Genomic DNA, 23,625 nt, shown 5'->3' on the forward strand with positions numbered 1-23,625 from the left:
TCTTATTCTATTTATTTGCATCCCCTCTCTCTTTTTTCTGCCTAGCTAAGGATCCATTGATTTTATTTACTTTCTCAAAGAACCAACTTCTGGTGTTGTTGATTCTCTTTATTGTTTTCATGTTCTCAATTTCATTTACTTCTTCTCTAATCTTTGTTATTTCTTTCCTTCTGTTTACTTTGGGGTTAGTTTACTGTTCTTTCTTTAGTTCCTCCAGGTGAACTGTTAATTACTCAATTTTTGCTCATTCTTTTTTTTTAATATAGGTATTTAAGGCAATAAATTTCCCTCTCAGCACTGCTTTTGCTTCATCCCATGAGTTTTGATATTTATGCTTTCATTTTCATTTGCTTTGAGATATTTACTGTTTTCTCTTGTAATTTCTTCTTTGACCCACTGCTTGTTTAAGAATGTTGTTTAGCCTCCATACACTGTGAATTTTCCAGCCCTCCACCTGTTACTGATTTCCAGCTTCATTCCATTATGATCTAAGGACGTGTTTTGTATAATTTCAATCTGTGTGAATTTATTGAAAAGTGCTTTGTACTCAATGTGTAGTTTATCCTGGAGAATGATCCATGAGCACTTGAGAAAAATGTGTATCCTGCTGTTGTGGAGTACAGTGTTCTGTAAGTATCTGTTAAGTCTAGTTCATGTATCTTATGATTAAAATCTCTGTGTTCTTATTGTTCCTCTGTCTAGATGTTTTATCCATTGATGAGAATGGTGTATTGAAGTACCAACTATTATTCTAAAGGTACTACTTCTCCCTTCAGTGTTGTCAGTGTGTGCCTCATGCATTTTGGAGCACTTTGGCTCAGTGGATAAATATTTACAATTGTTATGTCTTCTTGATGAATTGTCCCTTTTATTAATAGACAGTGTCTTTCTTTGTCTTTTTAAATTATTTTACATTTGAAGTCTAATTTGTCTGATACTAGTATTACTACTCCTGCTCTTTTCTAGTTGTTGTTTGCATGAAGTATCTTTTTCCAACCTTTCACTTTTATCCTACTTTTTTTTCTTGGGTCTAAAATGAGCCTCTTGTATACAACATGTAGTTGGGTCCTGTTTTTTAATCCATTCTTCCAATCTATGTCTTTCAATTGGGTAGTTTAATCTACAAACTTTTAATGCTATTACTGCAACATTACTGGCTTATAGTCTCATTTAGCATTCAGCAATCCTATGAAGGTCAGCACAAGGCAAATACAGAGTGCAGAGATGTCTCTGTCTTTTTTGGTCCTGTGTCATTTGCTCAGTTTGTGTTTCCTAACAGCTTTAGGAGTCCACATGTTGTTGGAATTTGAATGTCTCTAGTCCTAATGAAAGAGACCTTCTCCCTCTCTTTCTCTTGAATGCCCCACCACTGATTTCAACCAGGATGTCTAACTCAATTGTTGTTTACACTGCTTTCACTGTCTCGAGCTGATTTGCCAGGAGGCCATATTCTAGGAGAAAGTGCCAGAGATGAGTATCCCAGGTCAGTATTATCCAGCTGAAAGAAGTCCAGGGACACCCAAAGGGAGAACTGGCTGGCTTCACACCACCCTGTGGAGGGAGTGAAGGAGGGGCCAGTAAGGTTGCCAGGACCTTATTGTATGGCTCTTTGAAGCTGCATTTTCGAGATTCAGAACTCACCCAGTAAACAGGGCCCTTTAATTGTTTTCCATAGTTTTGAGGAAGGTTCTTTAAGCCGTCTTACATTTGCTTAGGGTGCATTGTAAGGATAGCTGCCCACAAAGTCAGGTACCCCAGTAACCTGAAGTAACTAATCAAAAGCAGTGATCAGTTATCAGACCACATACACTGTATCTTGGGGAACTAGAGTCTTTATATCCTACCCTAGCACCAGGAAGTTGCACCAGGGGCCAGGGTACCTCACTGCTGCCTGCCATGAAGTTGGAGTATGGGTGATGTTAGCCATTGCCCAGAGAGCATAATTCACTGGTATTTAATGTGATTTAGCAGCCTCTCCTTCCTGCTCTTCCCTAGATGCTGTACAGTGTCCTTAATAGACTCCAGAGTTTCCAAATCATTGATTCACACAGTTCCTGTCTGTGTAATAATTGTTCTGGTAGAAGGATTGATTCCTGGAGTTTCCATCTTCCCAGGATTCCAAATTCAATTTTTTTAATCTAGATATTTTGATCCTGATTTTACATGAAAGTAATTAAAGTAAAACACTTGTGTTGTTAGCCATTTCTCATATGTATATGTATGTAGACACATAAAAAAACACACATGATTGTAAAAGAGTTCTGATAGCTAAAATTACTAGTATGCTTGGACTAGCATTATGCAAAGTGTGCTCTACTGAACACTCATTTTCTGGATAGTTGTTACTTGAGAAAATAAAAAGATGGGAAGGGAGAGCAGAGGAGGCTTTCAGTGGCTCAACAAGGCTAAGCAACACTGGGATAAGCAATGCAAAACACATGACTTTTCAGAGTTTTGAAAATGCTCATTCTGATGCTCTCAGAGGGCTTATGATCTGAAGTGTATTTCAAAATGGAATCACGTCAACCTCCTTTACTTGAGAGAGAATTAGATGATATTAATTTCCTAGGGTATATATTTAGAAAAACACAGTTTGGAGCAATTTCCTTACTTATGATAAAAATCTCCTTTTGCCTTGATTTACTCATAGTATTTCTTTTAATACGAAAAGGGTACTTCTCTTTCTAATCAGGCTAAAGCTATGCATCAGCAAAACTGTGGCTATAACAACTTGGTCCTGGAGGTGTCTTCTTTTAACTTTTCCCATTTTGTGTCTGCCATTTTTGTTCTGTCAAAGGAAGCTCAGCCTGTGAGACCATCTTGTCCTGTAGGAGTCTTCTTACCACACTTTCTTGCCTTTTACTAAATCTGCCAAAAAAATATTAGCCTTCTTTGCTTCAGAACACAACTATATGCTAAAAAGATTCTAAAGAAGTTTGTGGCAGCCACAGAGACTTCTATACTCTCCTTTATAATGGACAGCATCAGAGAACAGGGAGCTACTTTTCTTGTTTGATGTCAGGCAGACTTTCTGTTTGCGATTTTAAGTTAGATGCTATAGCAGAATGACTTCTAGAATGGAAGGCTCGACATATGAGTTCCAGTAAACTATGTACGATTTAATGTTCCAGTAAATTGGCAGATCTGGCCAAGTCAAATGAATGAATTTGATTTTTTTCTTTCTCTTTTAATCAGCAAGCATATTTTGAGCCCCTATCCTGTATTATTTCTGAAATTCATGTTGCGAATTAAATTCGCATGATACTCACTGTGGCATCTTAAATTCTTAAATTCTTGTGGGACTGTGATGCATCCCGATAGACCAATGTGTGAAGAGATTTGAGGGAATGCATGGTCTTAAGACATATTGCAAATTATTTCTTTGAAAGGAGTTAAACTAGATCTTCTTCCAGGTGTTTATTTATCATTTATGATTATGGTTTACTGAATAGATTAAGAACAGGATTAGGAAATTAGTAAAGAAGTGGTAAATAAAAGAATTTGGAAGAAACTGTTATTTTCCATTTAAGAGAAAATCAGTATTCGTTAAATTTCTTATTTCACCATTCACTATTTTTTCATTTAAAATTGCATAATTGTGGTATGTTGTAAACAAAGTTCAAAAGTGCCAAGGAAGTGAAGGGTTAGCAGGAATATTTTTGGGTCAGTATAATGCCATTTCTTGTCATCATTGTAACCTTGGCTTTACTTTTGATCACAGCATGGAGATAGTCTTCTTAGTAAAGTACTCAAACAAGTTATTTGCATGTAACTTTCATGCTGCCACTAGCATTAAGGCTCAAAACAGTAGAGATTTATTTCTCTCTTGTTCCAAAACAAAACCTAAATGAAAACCCAGAATACATTTGATTCATCATAGTCATTGAATAAATATTGGTTGAATAAATTACTAAAAAATACCAAAATGATGTGCCAAATATTACTTCTATTCTTATCATATTCTTTTCCCCTTACATTTATTTAATGCTGCCTTTGTTTCATATTTTGGTATGTGGTTCATGTTTATTTGCTTTTATCTTCTGTTGTATTTTGGAAAGGAACTTTAAGTTTGACTAAAACTTACTTGAATCTAAATTATCCAAATTACCCAATACAGAATGATATGAAAATAAAATTTTACTTTGTACTATGGAAGAGAAAAATTAATATACATTTATTTCCCCAGCTTTCCGATGAATTCTTAGGCTTTCCTAGTTTATTCTGGACAAATAAATCCAAATTATGATTTTATTATATTCTAAGAGATATAAATGTATTCAAATAATTACTTCAGGTTTTGCAGTTAATTTTATAACATGGTTACAGCAATTATCTGGATTCATATCTAAGCAGTTAACTAGCATTGGCACTCATGAACAATTCTTATTCTACACAGATCCTACTCTCTGAGTCCTTCAATTTTATTGATCATTTAGTAGGCTAGACTGTATCCTCTAATATTTTATTCAGAGAAAGTAACATGCAAACTACATATTCTGTGCTTTACCATGTGGCAAACACCTTTCTGTAAATTTAGTAGAGTTATGAATGACACCTTGGCTAGATATAGAATTTTATGTTCATAATCTACTCTCAAGCCTTTGTGGAAAATGATTTCATGTGAAATCCAATTTTGTATATGAAATCTAGACAAGCCTTTATTTTGTAGCTTTATAAATAGTTCATTTTCTCTCTTGAATACTTCTTTTTTTTAATTTTGGTTTCTTTATCTATCAAAAAATTATGACCACAATATGTATAATTTTATATAACAAGCTTTTAAAACTCAGGGAATGGGCAGGCAACTGTGGCTCAGTGGCAGAGTTCTCTCCTGTCATGCCTGAGACCCCGGCTCGATTTCTGAAGTCAGCCCATGTGAAAAAAATCTCAAGCATTATTTCCATTCTGACACTTCTTTTAGTATTTTTCAGTATAGAAGAATTATATAATTTCTTATAATTTATAATTTATTATCTACTCTGTATTTATATTTATGGCATTATTTTAATACAGATACATGTTTTTTTGTTTTTTACTTTCTAAACATGTCTCTCTTTTTTTTAAAGCTCTAAGCTTTAATATCACTTTCTAATAAAGGTATTGCCTAATTGTTCTAATCAACAATAATAAAATAACAAAAACACAATAATGGAAAAAAATTATTTTATTTCTTGCTAGAATGTTAACTGTTATGTGGGGAGAAAAAAAGTTTTTTTTCATCGCTGTATCCAATACATCCCTGTTGTCATTGGTGGGTTTCAGTGCCTAAGGTTCTGGTTTAACTCCATTGTTCCTTTTGTTACACAGAAGTTGTTTTCCAGCCTATTAAGCCTCTGAAGCAGATACTGACTTTTTTTCTTTTTCAGTAAAATCTATTTTTTAAAATATTTATTTCTTGTGGATCATAATAGTAACAGGCCCTTTGTTAAGCTGTCTTTTGTTTTTCACACAGTATCCATGTATGTATGTCACTGTGTGTGTAGTTATTATTATTATTTATACTGGAATGGTATGTAATTAATCTTAGTCCCAACTGATACGGTGTATGAAATGACCTTAGTAAACATAAATGGCCTTACAATCAGAAAGGAAAGAAAGAAGGAAGGGAGAATTGTTTCTTCATTTGAAAAATGAGGATTCACTGAGTTAACACAATACTTTGCAAAACGTTGTCCAGGGTCTCCCATGATTCTTACAGAGTCTACAAGATCGGGTGTACTTTCTTAAAAGTATCAAGATATATTTTGCCTTTTTACTTTCATTATCTTATAGGTGAAGGGTGAAATTTCTCAGAGGTTACATGACCTACAGTTATACAATTGATTGTAGAAGTGAATATGACATTTGCACTATCTTATATTAAGACAGATAATGCAGAGATTCGGTATACGTTGTGATTCTTTTTTTCTAGTAAACTTGTATTTTTGGAATAATTTTAGATTCACAGAAAAGTTTCAAAGCTGTAATATTTACTTCCATTCAGCCTCATTAGTAGCACTTTTTAAAAATTTATTTATTTATTAATTTAAAAAATAAGAAACAAAATAAAACATACATAATCAGTAATTCACAATATCATCACCTAGTTGCATATTCATCATTTCTTAGAACATTTGCATTAATTCAGAAAATGAAACAAAAAAAATCAATTGAAAAAGAAATGAAACGAACACAGGAAAGAAAAAAAAGGTTATACCTATCATACCCCTTACCCCTTGCCTTCATTGATCACTAGCATTTCAAACTAAATTTATTTTAACACTTCTCCCCCCTATTATTTATTTATTTATTTTATTATTTTTCATTAATTAACGGAAAAAAAAGAAATTAACCCAACATTTAGAAATCATACCATTCTACATACGCACTCAGTAATTCTCAACATCATCACATAGATGCATGATCATCGTTTCTTAGTACATTTGCATCGGTTTAGAAGAACTAGCAACACAACAGAAAAAGATATAGAATGTTAATATAGAGAAAAAATAAAAGTAATAATAATAGTAAAAAAAAAAAACCTATAGCTCAGATGCAGCTTCATTCAGTGTTTTAACATGATTACTTTACAATTGGTATTATTGTGCTGTCCATTTTGAGTTTTTGTATCTAGTCCTGCTGCACAGTCTGTATCCCTTCAGCTCCAATTACCCATTATCTTACCCTGTTTCTAACTCCTGCTGGACTCTGTTACCAATGACATATTCCAAGTTTATTCTCGAATGCCGGTTCACATCAGTGGGACCATACAGTATTTGTCCTTTAGTTTTTGGCTAGTCTCACTCAGCATAATGTTCTCTAGGTCCATCCATGTTATTACATGCTTCATAAGTTTATCCTGTCTTAAAGCTGCATAATATTCCATCGTATGTATATACCACAGTTTGTTTAGCCACTCGTCTAGTTGATGGACATTTTGGCTGTTTCCATCTCTTTGCAGTTGTAAATAACGCTGCTATAAACATTGGTGTGCAAATGTCCGTTTGTGTCTTTGCCCTTAAGTCATTTGAGTAGATACCCAGCAATGGTATTGCTGGGTCGTATGGCAATTCTATATTCAGCTTTTTGAGGAACCAACAAACTGCCTTCCACAGTGGTTGCACCATTTGACATTCCCACCAACAGTGGATAAGTGTGCCTCTTTCTCCGCATCCTCTCCAGCACTTGTCATTTTCTGTTTTGTTGATAATGGCTATTCTGGTGGGTGTGAGATGATATCTCATTGTGGTTTTGATTTGCATTTCTCTAATGGCCAGGGACATTGAGGATCTCTTCATGTGCCTCTTGGCCATCCGTATTTCCTCTTCTGAGAGGTGTCTGTTCAAGTCTTTTTCCCATTTTGTAATTGGGTTGGCTGTCTTTTTGTGGTTGAGTTGAACAATCTCTTTATAAATTCTGGATACTAGACCTTTATCTGATATGTCGTTTCCAAATATTGTCTCCCATTGTGTAGGCTGTCTTTCTACTTTCTTGTTGAAGTTCTTTGATGCACAAAAGTGTTTAATTTTGAGGAGCTCCCATTTATTTATTTCCTTCTTCAGTGCTCTTGCTTTAGGTTTAAGGTCCATAAAACCACCTCCAATTGTAAGTTTCATAAGATATCTCCCTACATTTTTCTCTAACTGTTTTATGGTCTTAGACCTAATGTTTAGATCTTTGATCCATTTTGAGTTAACTTTTGTATAGGGTGTGAGATATGGGTCTTCTTTCATTCTTTTGCATATGGATATCCAGTTCTCTAGGCACCATTTATTGAAGAGACTGTTCTGTCCCAGGTGAGTTGGCTTGACTGCCTTATCAAAGATCAAATGTTCATAGATGAGAGGATCTATATCTGAGCACTCTATTCAATTCCATTGGTTGATATATCTATCTTTATGCCAATACCATGCTGTTTTGACCACTGTGGCTTCATAATATGCCTTAAAGTCAGGCAGCGTGAGACCTCCAGCTTCGTTTTTTTCCTCAAGATGTTTTTAGCAATTTGGGGCACCCTGCCCTTCCAGATAAATTTGCTTATTGGTTTTTCTATTTCTGAAAAATAAGTTGTTGGGATTTTGATTGGTATTGCATTGAATCTGTAAATCAATGTAGGTAGGATTGACATCTTAACTATATTTAGTCTTCCAATCCATGAACACGGTGTGCCCTTCCATCTATTTAGGTCTTCTGTGATTTCATTTAACAGTTTTTTGTAGTTCTTTATATAGGTTTTTTGTCTCTTTAGTTAAATTTATTCTTAGGTATTTTATTCTTTTAGTTGCAATTGTAAATGGGATTCGTTTCTTGATTTCCCCCTCAGCTTGTTCATTGCTAGTGTATAGAAATGCTACAGATTTTTGAATGTTGATCTTGTAACCTGCTACTTTGCTGTACTCATTTATTAGCTCTAGTAGTTTTGTTGTGGATTTTTCCAGGTTTTCGACATATAGTATCATATCGTCTGCAAACACTGATAGTTTTACTTCTTCCTTTCCAATTTCGATGCCTTGTATTTCTTTTTCTTGTCTAGTTGCTCTGGCTAGAACCTCCAACACAATGTTGAATAATAGTGGTGATAGTGGACATCCTTGTCTTGTCCCTGATCTAAGGGGGAAAGTTTTCAATTTTTTCCCCATTGAGGATGATATTAGCTGTGGGTTTTTCATATATTCCTTCTATCATTTTAAGGAAGTTCCCTTGTATTCCTATCTTTTGAAGTGTTTTCAACAGGAAAGGATGTTGAATCTTGTCAAATGCCTTCTCTGCATCAATTGAGATGATCATGTGATTTTTCTGCTTTGATTTGTTGATATGATGTATTACATTAATTGATTTTCTTATGTTGAACCACCCTTGCATACCTGGGATGAATCTTACTTGGTCATGATGTATAATTCTTTTAATGTGTTGTTAGATTCAATTTGCTAGAATTTTGTTGAGGATTTTTGCATCTATATTCATTAGAGAGATTGGTCTGTAGTTTTCTTTTTTTGTAATATCTTTGCCTGGTTTTGGTATGAGGGTGATGTTGGCTTCATAGAATGAATTAGGTAGTTTACCCTACACTTCGATTTTTTTTGAAGAGTTTGAGGAGAGTTGGTACTAATTCTTTCTGGAATGTTTGATAGAATTCAGATGTGAAGCCATCTGGTCCTGGACTTTTCTTTTTAGGAAGCTTTTGAATGACTAATTCAATTTCTTTACTTGTGATTGGTTTGTTGAGGTCATCTATTTCTTCTTGAGTTAAAGTTGGTTGTTCATGTCTTTCCAGGAACCCGTCCATTTCATCTAAATTGTTGTATTTATTAGTGTAAAGTTGTTCATAGTATCCTGTTATTACCTCCTTTATTTCTGTGAGGTCAGTAGTTATGTCTCCTCTTCCATTTCTGATCTTATTTATTTGCATCCTCTCTCTTCTTCTTTTTGTCAATCTTGCTAAGGGCCCATCAATCTTATTGATTTTCTCATAGAACCAACTTCTGGTCTTATTGATTTTCTCTATTGTTTTCATGTTTTCAATTTCATTTATTTCTGCTCTAATCTTTGTTATTTCTTTCCTTTTGCTTGCTTTGGGATTAGTTTGCTGTGCTTTCTCCAGTTCTTCCAAGTGGACAGTTAATTCCTGCATTTTTGCCTTTTCTTCTTTTCTGATATAGGCATTTAGGGCAATAAATTTCCCTCTTAGCACTGCCTTTGCTGCGTCCCATAAGTTTTGATATGTTGTGTTTTCATTTTCATTCACCTCGAGGTATTTACTAATTTCTGTGGCAATTTCTTCTTTGACCCACTCGTTGTTTAAGAGTGTGTTGTTGAGCCTCCACGTATTTGTGAATTTTCTGGCACTCTGCCTATTATTGATTTCCAACTTCATTCCTTTATGATCCGAGAAAGTGTTGTGTATGATTTCAATCTTTTTAAATTTGTTAAGACTTGCTTTGTGACACAGCATATGGTCTATCTTTGAGAATGATCCACGAGCACTTGAGAAAAAGGTGTATCCTGCTGTTGTGGGATGTAATGACCTATAAATGTCTGTTATGTCTAGCTCATTTATAGTAATATTCAGATTCTCTATTTCTTTATTGATCCTCTGTCTAGATGTTCTGTCCATTGATGAGAGTGTTGAATTGAAGTCTCCAACTATTATCGTATATGTGCCTATTTCCCTTTTCAGTGTTTGCAGTGTATTCCTCACGTATTTTGGGGCATTCTGGTTCGGTGCGTAAATACTTATGATTGTTATGTCTTCTTGTTTAATTGTTCCTTTTATTAGTATATAGTGTCCTTCTTTGTCTCTTTTAACTGTTTTACATTTGAAGTCTAATTTGTTGGATATTAGTGTAGCCACTCCTACTCTTTTCTGGTTGTTATTTGCATGAAATATCTTTTCCCAACCTTTCACTTTCAACCTATGTTTATCTTTGGGTCTAAGATGTGTTTCCTGTAGACAGCATATAGAAGGATCCTGTTTTTTAATCCATTCTGCCAGTCTATATCTTTTGATTAGGGAATTCAGTCCATTAACATTTAGTGTTATTACTGTTTGGATAATATTTTCCTCTAACATTTTGCCTTTTGTATTATATATATCATATCTGACTTTCCTTCTTTCTACACTCTTTTCCATATCTCTCTCTTCTGTCTTTTCGGTTCTGACTCTAGTGCTCCCTTTAGTATTTCTTGCAGAGCTGGTCTCTTGGTCACAAATTCTCTCAGTGACTTTTTGTCTGAGAATGTTTTAATTTCTCCCTCATTTTTGAAGGACAATTTTGCTGGATATAGGAGTCTTGGTTGGCAGTTTTTCTCTTTTAGTAATTTAAATATATCATCCCACTGTCTTCTAGCTTCCATGGTTTCTGCTGATAAGTCTACACATAGTCTTATTGGGTTTCCCTTGTATGTGATGGATTGTTTTTCTCTTGCTGCTTTCAAGATCCTCTCTTTCTCTTTGACCTCTGACATTCTAACTAGTAAGTGTCTTGGAGAACACCTATTTGGGTCTAATCTCTTTGGGGTGTGCTGTACTTCTTGGATCTGTAATTTTAGGTTTTTCATAAGAATTGGGAAATTTTCAGTGATAATTTCTTCCATTAGTTTTTCTCCTCCTTTTCCCTTCTCTTCTCCTTCTGGGACACCCACAATATGTATATTTGTGCGCTTCATATTGTCCTTGAGTTCCCTGATACCTTGTTCAAATTTTTCCATTCTTTTACTGATAGTTTCTGTTTCCTTTTGGAATTCAGTTGTTCCATCCTCCAAATCACTAATTCTATCTTCTGTCTCTTTAAATCTATCATTGTAGGTATCCATTGTTTTTTCCATCTTTTCTACTTTATCCTTCACTTCCATAAGTTCTGTGATTTGTTTTTTCAGTTTTTCTATTTCTTCTTTTTGATCAGCCCATGTCTTCTTCATGCCCTCCCTCAATTTCTCGATTTGCTTTTTGAAGAGGTTTTCCATTTCTGTTCGTATATTCAGCATTAGTTGTCTCAGCTCCTGTATCTCATTTGAACTATTGGTTTGTTCCTTTGACTGGGCCATATTTTCAATTTTTTGAGCATGATCCGTTATCTTCTGCTGGCGTCTGGGCATTTAGTCAGATTTCCCTGGGTGTTGGACCCAACAGGTTGAAAGATTTTCTGTGAAATCTCTAGGTTGTTTTTCTTATCCTGCCCAGTAGGTGGCACTCGTGGCACATGTTTGTCTGTGGGTCCCACCGTAAATGGTGCTGTGGGTCCTTTAACTTTGGAAAACTCTCACCGTGTGGGGGGTTCGCCAGCCGGATCGGCTTGGAAGAGTGCCAGCCAGCCCGGGGGTCTGAACACGGGGTGGGTCTCCAGCCACTGCAGCCCGTGAGAGCTCCCATCCAAATTTCCTAGTCGGCCCGGGGCGCCAAGCGTGGCGAGAGGGCGCCAGCCGCCCCGGCCCCGGGAGAGTGCACTGTTCCCAGCCGGACCGGGGAGTCACGTGTTTGGAAGGGACCCCCCCCGTCACCATTCTCTGCAGCCTGGGGATTTCTGATCCAATTCTCTCAGTTGGTCTGGGGGGCTGCACATGGTGGGGGCGCCAGCCACTGTGGCTTGAGGGGACTGCCTGCCCAATTCTGCCAGCTGGCCTGGGAAGGAGGAAGGGAGGGACTCTGGCCGCTTTTGCCACCCCGCCCGGGGAACCCCGTGCCCCTCGGCAATCTCACCGGAGTGGGTTCTCCCAGGCAGTTACCCTGGGAGCTGTCTTTTTGATCTCTGTCGTGGCTCTGGGAGCTGTTCTGTATCATTTCTACTCCCCTAGTAGCTGTTCTGGAGGAGGAACTAAGATCCGCGCGTCTTACTAAGCCGCCATCTTCCCTGTCTCCTCCCATTAGTAGCACTTTTTAAAGAAAAATGCTCCACCACTCCCCCATTCTTTATTTCTCATAACTTGCATATAGACCAGATTACTCATAATTTCCCCTGGCATTTCGATGTTTTATTTCCATGCATATTCATAAATATTTTAGTGAGAATTTGAAAACCGTATATTGGAAACACAAATTGATTTCCATCTTTTGCTTTTTTCTTTAAACCTTCTCAAAATTTATAAAAGTATCATGAAATGTGTAGGGCTGGCTTCATATTTTGGCAGCCTGTCCTGGTACACAGGGTCCCACTGCCAGAAAGACCTCAGGCTTAGTTAATGTTGTTGCTATCTTGAAATTTTTAATATTTTTCTCTTTGAATTATTTTTCTAAGTGTAGTCTAGTGGGGCAATGGGGCACACGGAGCAAAGAAGATTTGCCAAATGGCAGGGCAGGTCATGAGCAATTAGCCTGTGATCCAGCACACAGGTGCAGCCTGTTGAGCTAGGGCCCTAAGATGGTTAAGCCAGCACCTTGCCCACATTGGCCCTTCCCATGATGGCAGTAGTGGCAGAGGGAGCCCTGGCAGCGTCATAGGAGAAAGGAGAGGTATGGCTTGGGGCACTGCTGGAAGCCTCATTGGGCCACTGGCTTGCCTTTGCATCCTAAACCTCTCCTGGAGCTTCTGCACCCAGCCTCCAGCCTGAGGCTCAGGCAGTAAATATTACAAAATAAAATCTTACACCTGAAATATCACAATAAAGCCAAACAAGGTATTAGAATTCTTCAATGAGTTTGGAATTTCTGGTCTTGAAAACTGTTCCAACATTGCAAAGTAATATTTAAAGCCTTAGAAATACAAATTAAATTTAAAGATGATCACATTCAATGGAGAAGAACATTATTTTCATAAGAAATTTCAGAAAACCCTGTTATTACTGTGAAAGATAATTTAACAATTATTTTTCTTTTAATTGAAAACACAGCAATAAAATGCATTTTTTGAATTATAGGAAAATCATGAAGCCAATTTTGGTATCTTGTACAACCTTCAAAAGTTAAGGAAATTTCAATAAAAGTATTAAAATATCGTGACAAATTTTTATTTAAAATTAAATTCAGACTAACATGAAACAGAATTGTAGGAAGAATTAAATATTTTTACAAAAATTTCTTATCAGAAAATATGTCTAAAGTCTCTGAATCTTTGAGATAACCAAACTCGTTTATGATAACATTCCAACTGTGAGAACATGGGTTCAAATGAAAAACTGTGGTTTTAAGGAAACCTTTTCAACAAGAATCAAAATTTCTATGTTTGGATATTTAAAATGAAAATTGCTGAAGAACATTTTATTAGAAAAGTGTTTTCTTAACTTCATGTGATTTTCTTTACTTTTTTAGGAAGGATTCTATTTATATGAGAGGAAATTTATACTGATTGAAACAAATCGCATTTTTAAAAAACCACTCAAAATTTATCATATATTCTTATTCACATCTAGAGATGAAACTGTGTAACATCAGAAGAAAAACTGAATAATTCTCTCTCTTCCTCACTGTTGGAACTCTGCCTCAGTGACAATCATTTACATCCAGAAGAAAGAAAAGAAAGTAATTAATTTATTTAGCACTTATTAAATAGCACCATATTAAAAAGTATGGGTAAAACAAAATAAAACTCTGCAAAATTGGCCATATTATTATTTCTATTTTACAAATGCAGAAACAAATTAAGCCAAAGTTGAATAACTGAGTAATGACCAAAGATCACTTAGTCATGAAGTATTAGAACAGATACAAATTCAGATCATCTTCAATTCATATTAACTTATCTAAACCAAACAAACAAAAAAAAATAGCAATAAAAAACAACAGCATAGAAACAAAAATCGTCACCTCCTATGCATCTTTCCAGGCCCTTAAGTGTAATTAACCTGAAGGCACGAAAACAAACATTTTTTTAAGCACTTAAATTTTATCAATAGTAATTATGTCTTCTCTCATTTGCCAGTAATCACAGCAAAATACAATTTAACAATAAATGAATAATAGTGATAAAGAATGAAGGAAAAAAGTTTTCTAAGTGAATGTTTTCACCCATGAATATGATAACATTTGAGGTAAAATAGAGGACATTCTGAAATGCAATAGATCTTCCTAAGCTCTTCTTTTCATGTGGAAAAGAGATAAATGTGCTTAATTAAGGCAATTAGGAATTAAATTAGGTCTTAATACGGGGGCCAAGAAAGGCTGTGCAACTTGAGGATTGTATGTTTAAAATGGTGTCATCATTCTGGGGGCACATCTTCATTATTGGAATTTTTTTAATGTAATTATTATTTTGTTAACCCAAAAGATAGACTGTTTGTATATTTATGAAGACAAATTCACTGCAGTAGAAGGATATCACATTGTGATAATTAAAAATTAGAACATAATTTGACAACCACAAAAACCTTATTTTGAACAACGTATTTATTTCTCAATAGGAAAATGCTATTTTCCCAATTAATGTAAGGTATAGCATAAGGCATCTGTAAAACAAAAAAGAATAACCTTCTATATTTTGTTTATGGCCAAAAAAAAAAAAAAATGTGCTCTTCCGTAATTCAATTGTTGGGTTCCCGAGTTATGCTATGACACAAATTACTTTTTACCATGAATAATATCTAAATCAGTATTTCATGGAATTAATCACTTTACTTTGTAATAATCCAGTAATTAGATCCTAGCAATTATTTGTTTTTATGGGAATTTCAGGGATTCAAAAGTCAACTATGGTTAACATTTAGTGGTTTCATTGTTTGTTGCATATTAAAATGGTAATGAAATATGTGGCAATAATCTGTTTTGACATCATTGATTATTTTATCACTGAAGAACTAGATAACAGCTCTGTGTCTTTAAGACAATGGGAAAGTTAAATTTAGTTATATTGCTACTAAAACTTAGAGACAGTCTGCAATTTTATTTTATAAGAACAAAAATGGTGCTCGCTTCGGCAGCACATATACTAAAATTGGAACGATACAGAGAAGATTAGCATGGCCCCTGCACAAGGATGACACGCAAATTCGTGAAGTGTTCCTATTTTTAAAAAAAGAACAAAAATGAAGATTCTAGGATGCAAAACAATGGTATATAATTTTGAAAATATGCATTTTAAAATCTGTTTAGTTCTGTTGATGTAATATTTTAAGAAAAATGTTTAAAATATTTATTAATAAAAATATAAAAGAAAAATTTTAGTTTCATACTTTGATTTTGAATCTCTTTTAATTACTTAAATTTGTGATTCACTAATCAGAAAATGTTTAAAAAAAGACTCACTAGTCACTTTTTTTACTTTTATTTTTAGATTCTATATTAGTGAAGGTTCTACAGATAAACAGAACAGACAACACACTATATATGTATATTATATATTTAGCATGTATATTATCTGTAAATATTATGCGATTTATTATGGTAATTGGCTCACACAACTATGAGGATTAGAAAATCTGAATCTGGACGGACTGAAAGTTGGGAACTCTAGTCTTTGAAGTTTTGAAGAATTCCCCAAAAGAAACTAAATCTTGGAAGTAGAGGGAGAAATTCTTTTTGTCCCTGACTGTTGAAATCATGGGTTTCTGCTCTACAACTAACTGGATGAGTCTTCCCTCATTGCTGAAAGCAATCTCCTTTGTTGATTATAGATAGATAGATGCAATCAAATGATTTATGATTTAAATCCATTAAATAACCTCCCAATATCAATTAGGCTATTGCTTGCTTGACCAAACAACTGGACATCATGACCTGTTCAAGCAGACACATGAATTTACCATCACAGTGTGCCCCTTGTCAACTTGGTTATCCATTCATATCTCCTTAAACCATCCTCGATCTCTATATAGAAAAAATAGAAGTCACACTTTCTCCAACCTAGTTTACCTGTCCTCAGTACAACTGGAAATGCATTAACGCTTTATCCAGAAAAAAATGCAAGTCTTTGGGTTATATTCACTCTTAAAGTTGATATCCTGCAGCTTAAATATGACATAAAGCTTATAAAACTGATATTATAAGACAAGGGAATAAAATGAGGAAAACAAAGATATAAGACTTATGTATATATGCATACATATTCATAACAAGACAAGGAATAAATACTCATAACCATTACAGATTTTGTTTCTGCAATTGGTCTTGTTTATAACTACTTTCTCCCACTACTCATTCCATATTCCCTTTTTCCTCAGAAAACACATCATTGGCCTAACTTCTTTGCCTGATGGAATGATACAACCTTCATTTCTGAAGTGTCATTAGGTTAGACTGCCCAGATTGGTTTGTTGCAGTTTTCCATTTATCTTAATCATGGGGCATGGTAGTTCCTAGAGGCATCCTAAGGAATATCCTATATTCAGGCAAACGATTCTTTACCTCAATTGTGTAGTAGCCGTCCTATTTTCTCTTTATAATTAAGGTTCAATTGTGTAGTAGCAGCCCTATTTCCCCTTTATAATTAGGATCAGTCAACCCAGCCAGTATAGTAATTCTCTTATTTGTCTATTGACTGACTTGCACACAGGGCCCAAAATGGCCCAGTAGCAGTCTTAACTTCCAGTGCAATGGAATCATTGCTATGTCTCTTGTGGAACTAAGACCTGTAGACCAGCAGAGTTTAAAGTCACAGGAAGAAGAAAAAAAAATTCCTAATGGATTACTAGGTGCAAGAATGAGTGGTACCACTCCCTTTTCTATCCCTTAATTCATGATTCCATGAATCTTGGATATGGGAGAAGCAGCACCATACAGTACATGCTGATTTAGAGCACATATAGCGTTCTGGAGATCATTTTCCAATCCCTGCAAGTATTTTGCACCATAATTGAGTTTTAAAAGGGCCATTCCACTGTTCTCTCAATCCAGCTACTTCAGGCTGATGAAAAACATGATAAGAACAGTAAATTCCATGAACATGTGGCCATTCCTGCATTTCACTTACTATGAAGTGGGTGGATCCTTGATCAGAAACAATACTGCGTGGAATATGATGACGGTGGAAAAAGCATTTTGTAAGTCTTACAAAATGGGTGATGGTTATTTTGGCAGAGGCATTGGGTACAAGGAAAACAAATCCATATCTGGTGAATTGTCTATTAAAGTAAGAACAAGCATTGCCCCATCTGTGATAGAAGAACAGTGTAATCAACCTGCCACCAGTAGCAGGCTAATTACCTCAGGGAATGGTTTACATGGGGGACTTAGTGGTGGTATCTGCTGCTGGAAGATTGGTCATTCAGCAGCAGCAGTAGCCAGGTTAGCTGTGGTTTGTGGAGGTATATGTTGCTGAGCCCATGCATAATCTCTGTTTCTCCCACAGTGGCCAATTTTTTCATGATCTCATTGGGCAATAACAGGAGTGGTTGGGAGAAGAGGCTGACTTATCCACAGAATGGGTCATACTATTCACCTCATTATTAAAATCCTCTGCTGTAGTTACCCTCAGGTGAGCATTCATATGAAACACAAATATCTTCATGTTTTTGCCCATTGAGAAAATTCTACTCATTTACCTCTGACCTCTGTCACCAGTTTTCCAGTCATGTTCCTTCCAAGTCCCTGATCATGCAGCCAAGTTAACCAAACGCACGTATCAGTATATGTAATGCACCACTGACTGATTTTCATTTCAAGCATATTGAACATCCAGGTGAACTGCTTGAAATTCAGCCCACCAGAAAGATTTTAGGGATGCTACAGAAAGGGGGTATAGTGCTGCAACTGTCTAATTATAGGTGATACCTATATGTATCGCTCACCTGTCTATAAGCCAGGTCCAAATTGTATCTGCCTCAGTCAAATGATTTTAAGGAACTCCTTAAGAAGCCATAGTTGCAGTCTAGAAAAGAGAATATACTAAGGCAAAAGTGGGGGGCATGGGTCACTTCCTCATTTATATTACTTGTATCTTCAGGGTCTGCTTATCCTGATTTTGTTTATACCATTTCAGTTTGATGATTGATTGCTGTTGGGCATGCCCAACTCCATGGCTTGGTGAGTCAGACACCACCCAGTCAAGAAGGGCAAGTCAGGTCTCATGGTAAATTGGCTGCCCCTTGTTACACATTCAGTCTCTACTAAGGGCTAGTATCAGGCCAAAAGCCATTTCTCAAAAGGAAAGTAATACTCTTTACAGGATGACAAAGCCCTGTTTCCAAATCCTAAGGATCTGCCCTATTATTCTTCTATGGAAGCTTGCTAAATTTTCCCAACTTCTATTTTTGACACAGAAATTTCCAGCATTATTGGACCTGCTCCGTCATAGGGCCCAAATGGCAAAGCAACTTGCACAGTAGTCTGGACCCATTTCAGAGCTTTCTCTTAATCCTATCCCCACTCAAAATGAGAAGATTTTTCAGTCACTTGGTACATGAACCCAAATAGCATACCCAAATGAGGCATATGTTGCCTCCAAATTCCAGAGAGGCCAAGTAGGCATTGTACCTCTTTTCTGGTTGTAGGTAGGGCCAGATGCAACATTTTATCCTTTCCTCAGAAGGAATATCTTGACACATGCTACACCACTGGATAACTACAAGTTTCACTGAGGTGGAAGGAGCATGAATGTCTTTCTCTGAAACAGCTGGTTTCATTGCATGACTTGCAACTAGCAGTAGAGTAAATTTTCAGTGTCCTGAAATGTTTAGTCATGGAAACACAGCAGGGAAGAATCTATGGCCTCCCCTGAGGGAATCTCTGCAACTCAAGAGATATTTTCAAGAATGGCATATGGGAACTCTGCACCGTATGCATGATTTTTCTGCAAACCCACGATATCTACAACAACGACAACAACAAATTTAATGGGTAAAAAAATCACTACAGTTAATTTTACCAATAAATAAAACCAGGACATCTTTTTTTATCATTAGAGTAGTTATGGGTTCATAGAGCAAGCAGGCATAAAATAAAACTTTATTTTATTTAAAAAAAAATAAAACCATCCTGTCTTTAAGCATTGCATTAGTGTAGCACATGTTTAAAATTGAAGAAAGAATATTCTTATAATTATACTATTAACTATTAACCATGGTTTAACTTACTCAACTGTCCTCCATAGCTCTGAGGAAGTGTAAGTCTCTTAAGTCTCTTCTGCTGTTTTTGTCTGGTGAGGTTGGAGCAATGGGTAGGTACCCTTAGAATCATGACCCTGGTGATCTAAAGTCATAATCAAAAGTAGCAGTCAGTAATTGGCCTGTGCCTAATTTATATCTTGGGGAATGGATGTATGTCCCCTGCTGGCACCACCAGTTACACCTGTGGCCTGCCATGAGAGTGGAGGACAATAAGTATTACCATCACTTACCAGCTTCTCCACCTACTCATACTGGAATGCTGTATAGAGTTCTACTGGACTCCAGATTTTTCATTGATACAGTTTTTCAGACAGCTCCTGCCTGCTTAATAGTTGCTCTTGTGGGGAGACTGATTTCTGGAGCCTCCACAATACTCATCCTTGAAGTTTTTTTAGATTTTTCTCATACTTCTGACATCCAAATGACTTGCCAATAAATCTAGGATAGTTGCTATTTCTAGTTCATTGGGTCCAATCAGCACAATATCATCAATAGAATAAACTATCGTGATGTCTTGTGAAAGGGAAAGGTGACAAATGTCCCTGCAGGCTAGGTTACTATATTGGACTGAAGAGTTTAAACAATCCTGAGATATGACAATGAAGGTGCATTGATGGTCTTTCCAGATGGAAACAAACTTTCTAATGGTATTTACTAATAAGTATCAAGATTTTAAAAAAGCATTTGCCAAATTAATAGCTGCATACCAGGTATGAGGTGTGTTGATTTGCTCAAGCAAAGATACCACATTTGTAAAAGAAACTGCAATTTAGAGTTGCCTCCTGGTTAAGTTGGCAATAATCTATTGTCATCCTCCAAGATCCATCTCTTCTCTGCACATGTCAAATGAGAGTTGAATGGGATCTGATGGGAGCCACCTTAGCATACCTCAAGTCCTTAGTGGTGGCACTAATGTCTGCAGCCCTGTGAGGAATGCAGTATTGCTTTTGATTTAAAATTTTGCTAGATAGAGGCAGTTTTAGTGGCCTTTCCTATGATAATAGCCCTCATATCACAGGTCAGGGAATAAATGTGGAGACTCTGCCAGATTCCGAGTTTGTCTACTCCAACTATGCTTTCAAAACTGGGCAAATAACCACTGTGGTAGTTAGATTCAGGTGTCAACTTGGCCAGGTGAAGGTACCTAGTTCTATTGCTGTGGACATGAACCAATGACATGTGAACCTCATCTGTTGCTGATTACAAATGCAGTCGGCTAGGAGGCATGCCTGCTGCAATGAATGATGTTTGAATTAATTGGCTTGTGCTTAAATGAGAGAACTCAACGTAGCACAGCCCAAGAAGCTCAGCATACCTCATCTCAGCACTTGCAGCTCAGCTCAGGCCTTTGGAGATTCAGAAAGAAATCACCACAGGGAAAGATGTTGGAATCAAGAGGCCTGGAGAGAAGGCCAGCAGAGACCATCCTGTAATTTTCCACGTAAGAAAGAACCACAGGTGAAAGTTAACTGCCTTTCCTCTGAAGAGCTATATGTTAACTTAATAAATCCCCTTTTAATGAAAGCCAATCCGTCTTTAGTGTGCTACATTCTGGCAGCTAGCAAAGTAGAACAACCACAAAATGGGTTTCAGGGTGCACTACACCCATTTTAAGCTCAAACTCCATTGATCACCTGACATCCATATGCATATGCCCCTGCTCTAACTGTGGGTGTTTTGGTTCTTGTGGAATTAATCTTAGTTCAGAATTAGTGTCTAATAATCTCTGAAATTTCTGATCATATTCATTTCTGCAATGCATAATCATTCTGGTTAAAGGCCTTAAATATCTTTGGGAAGGCTAGAAGGAATGTTAACAGTACAAAGTTTTGGAAATGCAGCAGGGTCCTTACCCTATGGTACCAAGCCTTCCCTTCATTCAAGGGCTCTAGATCTGTAAATCATCACAAGCCTGGAAAGTGATTGAGGGGCCATGATTCTCTTGTTTTTGTGATTCAAGTTAAGCTTTTTTTTCACTTGACCTTAGATCTCTTCTACTTATACAGATCAAGTAAGAATTTAATAGACTGCCCATCTATTTCACGTCTACGTATCCCAAGATCAACTAGCAAATGGACAGGTCTCTGCAAGTCAGACTATTCAGATTCACACATGAATCAGTCTATGAAAATGCTGTCCATTATGGTAGTCATGTCTCCCTTGTCTTTGGTAATAATGTGTTGTCACTTGACTATTGCCAGTCCAGGATTCAATCATTGTCATTGTATTTAAATTGTATCCAAGTTTAGTGGTAAAAGTTTCCACAGTAACAGCTGACTTACAGAGAAGAATGAACAAAGGGCTTTTCAGAGATGATGGAGCTATTCTCTCAAATTCATTCCTTACAGTCTTAGTGAAAAGCCTGTCCTCTAGACATTCATTGGGTAGGGTGACTGGATCTTATATAATAAGTCCACTGTAACATTATCTTTAACCATTTGGAGCCACTTATCTACTTTATACCAGGGCAGTTGTGGTATTTAAACTTCATTTAGTCTGGACTGCCTTCTGGTCCATCCTTCAGTAAACCATGTGAGCAAACTGTTAAAGCCTTTTCTTATGCCTCAAGCTACACCAATGAATTTGGAATCACTGTTTAGTGGGCCCATATTAATGGTGGGCCCACATCAGCCTAACCCTACTTTATACCCCTTCCACCATTATCCCACACCCTTAATATCCATTCCCACATATATTCCCTGATTTCTGTCCACACAAATTGGAAAACTCATGCAGCTCTTTTGGAGTATAGCACAACTTTTCATGGGTCGACACTTTGTATCTCACCTTTCATGACCTGCCGGACTTTAGTATATTTATTGGTCTGAAATGAAAGAGGGGTGGTGTGTGGGTCATGAGAGGAATTAACCATGACATGGAAGCCAACTACCTCAGGACATTCCATTATAGTTTCATCTGGTGAAAGAAGGCTACTCTCATTAGAGGGAAGTATGAGGGCTGTTTCTTCAACGGAAGCAGTTACGGTTTTATTAAGCATGGAAGAACTAATATCATAAGGTGGAGGCTGGATTGATGATTCCTCAGGAAGAATGGTGGGCCTGAGTGATTCCTTAGGAGAGGGCATTGAAGGTTTATCTAGCAAAGAAGACTTCACAAAACTAGAATATCAATGTCTTCACCATCATCAGCAGCCCATATGTTCCCATTCCAATTTTCAGGTTTCCATCACTTCCCAATCACTGTCCCCACTTTAATAGTAGGCACCCCACAAGACTGGGCATTCAGTTTACATTGAAATTCAGCCACTCACACATGCTTCAGGGTCTGATTTTCCGAGACTCAAGTTTGAAGGTACATGAAAGAAAAGTTTATTTCACAGCACACACAGAAAATTTCATGTCTTTTATGAGGCACTTAAGATGGGAATTTGAAGCCCTAAGCTCATCCCTCTCTTTGATAATTGTTTCCATTGTATTTAGGTAGAAAATGCCAAAACTATTATGCTTTTTAACTCCACAAAATTCTGGTAGCCTATCAAATACACTGTCACCCAGGGTCTTCCCTCTTATATGCATTTGAATACCAGTAATCCAGTGGTGTTATTTTGTGTATCTTTGTTGCAAATTCATTCCATGTACTATCAGTGCCATCTTGATCATCAGAAATAAAGCCATTAGTGGCTTTAAGTATAATCTGACTACAGAAATAATTCTAAAATGCCAGAACCTACTCAAAAATCTCATCTTTAAGATCGTGTTTCTTAGGAACTATTCTCGATACCAAAATAATTGTATTAATGAAAGTTCTCCAGGCATACTTATATATGTAAATATTATGAGATCTATTACAATAATTGACTCATATAATCTTGAATTCCATAGGGCTGGCTGCACTTGGGAACTCCAATGAACATTTTGATGAATTCTAAGGAAGAAGCTGTCTGGGTAAAATAGAGAGAATGTTTGCTTTTCTGACTCCTGACAATATCAATTTTCTGTGGCAAGCCTTCAGCTAATTAGATGAGTCTTCTTTCATTGCTGATTGTTGATATACTCAGCTGTAGATGCAATCAAAATACTAATAATTTAAACCAACAAAATATACTCCCAGTAACAGTCATTCCAGTGCTTGCTTGACCAACTGGAAACCATACCCAGCCAAGATTATACATGAACTTAACCAATACAGATACTACAGGATCTTCTCCATGCAGTATCA

The 23,625-nt window shown here is 36.4% G+C and overlaps 1 long non-coding RNA gene and 1 other non-coding gene across 2 annotated transcripts in view; both read left to right on the forward strand.

Annotated features, from left to right (window-relative positions):
- Positions 1 to 23,338, forward strand: part of LOC143668078 (uncharacterized) — a 181,684-nt gene extending 158,346 nt beyond the window's left edge. The window contains exon 3 of the long non-coding RNA XR_013168283.1: positions 23,289 to 23,338. This is a non-coding gene — a long non-coding RNA (uncharacterized LOC143668078). The remainder of the gene's footprint in view (positions 1 to 23,288) is intronic.
- On the forward strand, positions 15,309 to 15,415 carry LOC143668639 (U6 spliceosomal RNA). The gene has a single exon (XR_013168504.1). It is a non-coding gene; the product is annotated as a U6 spliceosomal RNA (small nuclear RNA).
- Positions 23,339 to 23,625: the final 287 nt, after the last annotated feature.

This window comes from Tamandua tetradactyla, chromosome 24 (genome assembly GCF_023851605.1).
Source record: "Tamandua tetradactyla isolate mTamTet1 chromosome 24, mTamTet1.pri, whole genome shotgun sequence".
Classification (NCBI taxonomy): Eukaryota; Metazoa; Chordata; class Mammalia; order Pilosa; family Myrmecophagidae; genus Tamandua; species Tamandua tetradactyla.